Source organism: Pinus tabuliformis, chromosome 7 (assembly GCF_031772625.1).
Source record: "Pinus tabuliformis cultivar Carrire ecotype Pingquan chromosome 7, CPIR1, whole genome shotgun sequence".
NCBI classification, from domain to species: Eukaryota; Viridiplantae; Streptophyta; class Pinopsida; order Pinales; family Pinaceae; genus Pinus; species Pinus tabuliformis.
In genome coordinates this window covers 1,278,143,770-1,278,153,118 of record NC_142293.1, presented here as the reverse complement: position 1 = coordinate 1,278,153,118, position 9,349 = coordinate 1,278,143,770, and positions in this window count along the sequence as shown.

Genomic DNA, 9,349 nt, shown 5'->3' with positions numbered 1-9,349 from the left:
ATGGAAAATAATCTATTCAAACCATTTTATTCATGTTACAAAAATTACTAAAAAAATTGTGAAATGATACACTTACCTTGAGAGGTTTTTGCACTATTTACAGATGAAACAATAATTTCTTTTATAATCTTGATAGAACCTAGAGTAAACATATTAAATCTTCAATCAAATACCAATTGTACTTCCTATTAAACCTTCAATCAAATACCAATACTAAGAAAAACATTAGTAATGTAACCTTTAAAAAGAAAAACGCACACACACACCTTTAATATTATTTTGATTGTTAATTTTATCATTTGTTCCTATAATAAAAATATACAACGTTATGGTAGTTACAAGAATTAGAGTTTGAAGAAAATTAAGATAAACAATAAGACAAGTTATAAGTATCTGATATGATATTATCTTCATATTTGTAACTTTCCACCTCATCATCATCTTTGTTACCTTTAGTTGTCTCCAAATTAAACATATAAAATATTTTGAATTGTGAAAATGAATAGAATCATTAAATAATAAGGAAAACAAGTGGACAAATTATAAGTACGTTATGTTATATTTTGTTCTTGACTAAAGTTTTGTTGAACTTTCATTTGATCAATGTCTTGGTTCTCCTTGCTTGTTGCTATAATAAACATAAAAAAAAAATGTCATAAATTGTGACAATAAACAAAATTCATTAAACAACTATACAACAAAAGAAACATCTACAATCGTCCATAATAATATTTTGGTCTTGACTGTAGTTTTGTGGGATAGTACCCTAGTCATTATATTCATTCTCTTTATTTCCAAATACAATCAACATATGAAATGATATGAATCACGGTAATAAAAATAATAATTCAGAATAATAATAAAATAAATAAATAAAAAGATAGAGTTATGTTGATTAATACCCATTTCTATCTCCATCGTTCCATGGTCATTGTCTTGATTAATTCCATTCATCTCATAATTCCCTATAATAGTTATCCAAAAATGCTATGAATATGGAAATTAAATAAATTGAAAAATTATCAGGATAAGAAAAAAAAAAAATTATGTACCCGGTATGATAACTTCTTCCTCTCCTCCTTCTCCTCCTATTTCCATCTCTATACTTTTTTCAACATCACGAGCACTATTTTCATTATTTTTTGCTTCCCACTTTCATCATTCTCTGTTTTAGAATCTCCATCATTAATTATTTTAGTAATCACTTTGACAACTAAGAAATATGAACAAAATATTATCCAAAGTATTATAAGAAAAAAAATGAATTGTAGTACTTGAATTTTCCAAGAAGTTAATGGATCCTAGATTTGATAGTTGAAAAGATTTGTAATTATTTAACATGATTGTCCTTTGTGTCTCTGTTTACACAACACATGAAATTCTTCTTCCATATGTACAACAGGCCTTGATTAAATTTGTCCCCGCATAAAGAGAAATAACCACTTTTGCATCACTACATTGTTGGTGTTTTTCCAATAAATCCATCCAGAAACCATAATCTCTCTCATTTTCATTGAATGTGTCTTCAAGTGTCTGAGAGTATTTTATAGCCTCCAAAATTTTTAATTCTGAATTATAGAAATGTATAGTAAGAACTATATCATAACTATAATTGTTTTGGGACTTATATTCATAAATGCCACTAGTCATTTTATAGTTGAACTTGGAGTTCTTTATGGAAATTTCCAATGACTGGCGTACATCATTACAAAACCAAAATTATACTAAGAGAACTGCAGTAAAGTCCTTCAACTCATTTTTTTCACTTAGAAATCATAAAAATTCAGTATAATATCCCTTGTGAAACTGTTCTTTTTTCAAAGCCAGTGTATCCAAAACAACAAGGTCAGTATGTAAAACTGGTTGCAACTGACATGGAAAAGAGTGCAAAAGTGTTGACAAAAGATCAGGGCCCCCAAAATGACAACCAAATTCAAAATTGTTGTCAACCTATTGAACACTTGTTGATCCATTTATTATTCTGTCAAGGACTCCACATGCTTGCTAAGAAAGGGACTCTATATTTGTATTATGTGTTCCTTTGACATAAGTAGACCCCTCCAACATGTTGCAAAAATTGGTAAATATGATATCATTAATTTCATAATGCTCAAGAATGTTGAATGTGGTAAGAGTCATCTCATTCAAGTTCTGATCATGACATTGACAATATGTAACCATTGCATCCAATATTGTTCTATTGGTTTTCAATTTAGAACAAAAATGTTTTGATTTTGTGGCATTTGATGGATGATTAAGTGGAATAGAAAACCAAATGGTTCTATCCAATAGCTTATCTGCTACTGAAGCAATTTCCTCGATGGTTAATCCCTGAAGGGGCCAAAAAGTAGTTGCTGTCAAACTGTGTAGACTATTTCCCTTGTAGTTCTCAAAATCAGGTTGGCTTGGAGAACACTTTAATGTTCCTAGTTGGTAACAGTTAAAAGCAATGTCCCATTTATCCCAATTAGGCTCGTCAAGATATAAGAGAATTTTTTTATCAGAAAAAATTGTAATTGGACAGTCGAAGAATGAGCACAACATTTCATCATCATCCTGATAAAATAATAAATATAAACTAATAAGAATTCAACGTAAAAATGAAACTAAATGAGGTGTTATAAACTAATGAGAATTCGTTATAAATATGAGAAAATATGACTTATATTATCATCTTTAGTCATTTATCTACAATAAAAATAGATACAATAATAAAATGTTAAACGTAAAAATAATTAAAATTACATACCTTGTCTTCAACCGTCTTAGAACATCCAATCCTCCTTTTCTTTAATTTGTCATTGGCAATTAAGAAATGCCTTGCCGACTGCACACAATCAACAAATGGAGTTTTGAAGAATACCTTATTTGCAGAATTTAATCGACAACAAATGCGGATCATCTCAGTGGGTTCAACTGACGGATGCAAGAATCGAGCATTACGTTTTTTATATTTTTTTTTTTTTCACTTCTGTAGATACATTATATTAGAGGTTTGTTAAAATTTCTTTCGCTACTTGAATGGTGTGTTGACAATCAACTATCCAAAAATTGATATTCTTGGAATTTAGATCTGTCTCATCTATAATTTTGATAGAGTTTACCAATGGATCAAACTCATTGATGTCAAATGGAATCAGAAGAACATTGGGTAATGAGGTTTCAAACTTTTCTAGGAATGATTTCAGTAATACTTGAACATTTAAATCATCTCGTGATATTAATTTGAACACTTTAGGGGCTTCTATACATCTTTCAACAACCACTTTTCTTCTAAAGGAGTTTAAAAATAGATAACAATGCTTGAAGGCTTCATGAATCTCATCACATTGATTTGAAAGGTTTGTTGTCTCATATTCAAATTTCCTAGTTTTTTGAAATTTTGTAGTAGGCTTGAAATCACTTTCTATTATGTTCTCCTCCAAATCAGACAAATATACTCATCTCAAATCAAGTAATTCAGAATCAAGTTTATCATCTAGTATTTTATCAAAAAAATTACCTTTTTGTTGTAAATGAAGAAGTACAGATGATGCTTTTTTACTTCTTACATAGCGATATCTCAGAACGATGGCGATGTGTTTTGAAATATCTACGCAACTATTTATTCCAGATTTAGATAAGCTCTCATAGTTATCCAACCTAAACATTGAATTCTTTATCGTATTTGTTGAATCAGTACTTGAAGCTTCAACCAAGTCTGGTCTAAAATTTGTATACTCCACTTGACATGAAATTAATTTTACCTCATTTTCTTTAATCATTTCCACTTGAAAGTCAATGTCATTTTCATTGCAAGCATAGCAATTCATTATTATTCCTAATATCTCCAGTTCTTTTCCATCTATTGATCCAAATAGATACATATCAGGAAACATATTTAGGGGAGCTTCTATTTGGATGTACCAATCTTGCACAAACTCATATGTATTAGATGTATTGTATTTTTTAGTCATTTCAAAAGTAGAAGTAGAAGGTGTTATTGATACTGCCATTTGAGTTGAATAAATTTTATTTTTCTTAAGTGATAGTTGTAACATTTCATTTTCTTTAGGGCCAACCAATTCTGCAAATAACAACAAAAAAACATTTGCATGAATCAAAATGAAAATATAATTTCAAATATTGTCATATAATGTTCTTTTAAATATTGAAAAATCACCTAATCTAACCATTTCTAAGAGAGTGTAAATAAAATATAAAACCACCATACCAGTTGAAGGAGGCATCGTTTGTATATCACTTATTTTTTGTTTCTTCTTCACTACTTTCCTTCGAATTTCAGGCACACCAGATTTCATAGTTTCTAGAAAAAAATATGGAATACATGACCAAATATTGTTAAACAACCTTATAATACGTGATTTCCATTTACATGCACAATAATAAATGAGTACATATTTTAATGCAAGTTTACTATATGACACCAAAATTTATCACCTGGGTAAAATTGCTAGGAAAGGAAACCACCTAATCCAACCATTTCTTAAAAAGTACAAAAAATATAAAACCACCATACTAGTTGAAGGAGGCATCGTTTGTATATCACTTGTTTTTCTTTTTCTCTTCACTACTTTACTTTGAATTTCATGCACACCAGTTTCCACAGTTTCTAGAAAAAAAAATATGGAAGACATGAAATACCAAATATTATTAAACAACCTTATAATACATGATTTCCATTTACATGCACAATAATAAATAAATACATATGTTATGCAAGTTTACTATTTGACACCAAAAGTTATCACCTAGCTAAAATTGCTCGAAAAAAAATAAATTACCCATGTTATTATGCGTTGTCCTCATTAAAACACCACTCCTAAGGCTATTTCCATGGTTTTTATTAATCAACAACTAGTTATTGACATAATGTCTAAGAATTGTAACACAGTATAGACTAATTTTAAAATTTTTCATACCATTTAAAGAATTTGGTGTCGCGTTTCTTGAACTTCCTTTTTCCTTGGATTCTTCCTTTGAATTCTCACTAGCTTCATAGTCCATGGTTTCTAAAAATAAAGTAAAAAATTATTATCATAATTTCGAATTATTGGAGAAAATATGAATTTATAAATACTACAACTACTCGCATCATTATATGTGTAACAAAATGAACAAGAACAATAACAACTGTAGAAATCACAATAATAGCTAATCAAGTGTAGAACATGTGTTAGATTTCCTCTTAGCGGAAACTCAAGCTCCTAGAAACATTGTAGAGTGAGAAATCTAGCAAGTGCTAGATTTATGTCTACCAGACATACAAGCACGTTTCCAACAACAACATTGTAGAGTATAAGAATTCTAGATTGTGTTAAATTTTCTTCCAACACAAAAACAAGCACATTTTAATTTGAAAGAAATCTAACACATGTTATATTTCCTTCGAGCATAAACACAAGAACATAATAACATTGTAGGACTAAATAAGTGTAATGTGTGCTATATTAACAACATTGGAATGTAAAATAAAATCTAGCATGTGTTAGAATTCCTTTTAGCGCAAACTCAAGCACATAGAAACACTGTAGAGTGAGAAATCTAGTGAGTGCTAGATTTATGTCTACCACAAATACAAGGACATTATGAACACCAACATTGTAGAGTATAAGAAATCTAGCTTGCGTTAAATTTTCTTCCAATACAAACACAAGCACATTTAAATTTGAAATAAATCTAACACATGTTATATTTCCTTCCAACAAAAAGACAAGAACATAACAACATTGTAGGGCTAAATAAGTTTAATGTGTGCTAGATTAAGAACATTGCAATGTAGAAGAAAATCTAACATGTGTTAGACTTCCTTTTAGCACAAAATCAAGCACATAAAAACATTGTAGAGTGAGAAATCTATCAAGTGTTAGATTTATGTCTACCACAAATATAACCACATTGCCAACAACAACATTGTAGAGTATAAGAATTCTAGATTGTGTTAAATTCTCTTCCAACACAAAGACAAGCACATTTGAATTTGAAAGAAATCTAACACATGTTATATTTCCTTCGAGCACAAACACAAGAACATAACAACACTGTAGGACTAAATAAGTCTAATGTGTGCTAGATTAACAACATTGCAATGTAAAATAAAATCTAACATGTGTTAGATTTCCTTTTAGCGCAAACATGAGCACATAAAAACATTGAAGTGTGAGAAATCTAACAAGTGCTAGATTTATGTCTACCACAAATACAAGCATGTTGCCGACAACAAGATTGTAGAGTATAAGAGATCTAGCTTGTGTTAAATTTTCTTCCAACACAAACACAAGAACATTTAAATTTGAAAGACATATAACACATGCTATATTTCCTTGTAGTAGAAACACAAGAACATAACAACATTTTAGCACTAAATAAGTCTAATGTGTGCTAGATTAACAACATTGCAATGGTAAAGAAAATCTAACATGTGTTGGATTTCCTTTTAGCGCAAACTCAAGCACATAGAAACATTGTAGATTGAGAAATCTAGCAAGTGCTAGATTTATGTCTACCACAAATACAAACACGTTACCAACACCAACATTGTAGAGTATAACAAATCTAGCTTGTGTAAAATTTTATTCCAACACAAGCACAAGCACATTTAAATTGAAAAGAAATCTAACACATGCTATATTTCCTTCTAGCACAAACACAAGAACATAACAACATTGTAGGAATATATAAGTCTAATGTGTGCTATATTAACAACATTGCAATGTAAAAGAAAATCTAACATGTGTTAGTTTTACTTTTAGCGCAAATTCAAGCACATAGAAACATTGTAGAGTGAGAAATCTAGCAAGTGCTAAATTTATGTCTACCACAAATACAAGCATCTTTCCAACAACAACATTGTAGAGTATAAGAAATGTGGCTGGTGTTAAATTTTATTCAACACAAACACAAGAAAATTTAAATTTGAAACAAATCTAACACATGTTATATTTCGTTCGAGCACAAACCCAAGGAAATAACAACATTGTAGGACTAAATAAGTGTAATGTGTGCTAGATTAACAACATTGCAATGTAAAAGAAAATCTAACATGTGTTAGATTTCCTTTTAGCGCAAACTTAAGCGCATAGAAACATTGTAGATTGAGAAATATAGCAAGGGCAAGATTTATGTCTACCACAAATACAAGCACGTTTCTAACAACAACATTTTAGAGTATAAGAAATCTGGCTTGTGTTAAATTTTCTTCCAACACAAACACAAGCACATTTAAATTTGAAAGAAATCTAACACATGTCATATTTCCTTCTAGCACAAACACAAGAACATAACAACATTTTAGGAATAAATAGGTCTAACTTGTGCTAGATTAACAACATTGCAATGTAAAAGATAATCTAACATGTGTTAGATTTCCTCTTGGTGCAATCTCAAGCACATAGAAACATTGTGGATTGAGAAATCTATCAAGTGCTAGATTTATGTCTACCACAAATACAAGCACGTTGCCAACAACAACATTGTAGAGTATAGGAAATCTAGCTTGTGTTAAATTTTCTTCTAACACAAACACAATCACATTTAAATTTGAAATAAATCTAACACATGCTATATTTCCTTCTAGCCCAAATGCAAATACATAACAACATTGTAGGACTAAATAAGTCTATTGTGTTCTAGATTAACAATATTGCAATGTAAGAGAAAATCTAACATGTGTTAGATTTCCTTTTAGCGCAAACTCAAGCACATAGAAACTTGTAGAGTGAGAAATCTAGCAAGTGCTAGATTTATGTCTACCACAAATACAACCCCGTTGCCAACAACAACATTGTAGAATATAAGAAATCTAGCTTGTGCTAAATTTTTTTCCAACACAAACACAAGCACATTGAAATTTCAAAGAAATCTAACACGTGCTATATTTCCTTCTACCACAAACACAAGTACATAACAACATTGTAGGACTAAATAAGTCTAATGTGTGCTAGATCAACAACATTGCAATGTAAAATAAAATGTAACATGTGTTATATTTCATTTTAGCGCAAACTCAAGCACATAGGAACATTGTAGAATGAGAAATCTAGCAATTGTTAGACTTATGTCTACCACAAATACAAGCACGTTGCCAACAACAACATTGTAGAGTATAAGAATTATAGACTGTGTTAAATTTTCTTCCAACACAAACAAGCACATTTTAATTTGAAAGAAACCTAACAAATGTTATATTACCTTTGAGCACAAACACAAGAACATAACAACATTTTAGGACTAAATAAGTCTAATGTGTTCTAAATTAACAACATTGTAATGTAAAATAAAATCTAACATGTGTTAGATTTCCTTTTAGCGCAAACTTGAGCACATAGAAACATTGTAGATTGAGAAATCTAGCAAGTGCTTGATTTATGTCTACCACAAATACAAGCACATTGCTAACAACAACATTGTAGAGTATAAGAAATCTAGCTTGTGTTAAATTTTCTTCCAACACAAACACAACACATCTAAATTTGAAAGAAATCTAGCACCTGCTATATTTCCTTCTAGCACAAACACAAGAACATAACAAAATTTTAGGACTAAATAAGTCTAATGTGTGCTAGATTAACGACATTGCAATGTAAAAGAAAAACTAACATGTGTTAGATTTCCTTTTAGCGCAAACTCAACCACATAGAAACATTGTAGAGTGAGAAATCTAGCAAGTTGTGATGGATTTCTCACACAAAACAATCTCACACTCATCTCCATATCCCTCCACTTAATCCTCCCCATCTAGGAGATGCATATACATGTTTATAAACCACATCAAGTAAATTGTCTCTCTCACTTGTGTGAAATCCTGGGTCTTTGTAAGATTTCCCAAACTCTGCAAATAGAACAAACTCTAACGTTATCATCAAGAAATTAAATTCCCCTCTATGCTCACTAAATCTAGAGTTAAGATGGATCTAAACGAAAAGAATGCACCTTAGAAATTTGATCCCTTTGTAGGCTCAAAATAGTTGAGAAGATTCTAATTTGAGGGCTTAGATGATTCTTATCAATAATTTAGATAAAGAGTCTTACTTTTTAGTTAACAATTTTTTTTCTCGGAAATTTGAATCATCGTTAGACAAAAATTGTAGCATAAGAAATTTAATTCACATTCAAGGCTTTTTTAACTCCATGTAAACATAAGAAAATTTTCAATGATGATTCTAATTCTCATTCAAGAGATTATTTAACTCTAAGCAAATATAGTAAAAATTACATAGCTACACCAAATTTCATTTTAAAATATGTTGTCTATCTTATTTTTTCACCCACTTAAAAAAAATAAAAATAAATAAAATATAAAATAAATAAATAAATAAAACAAAATAAAATAAAAAACTCTTATATCTCA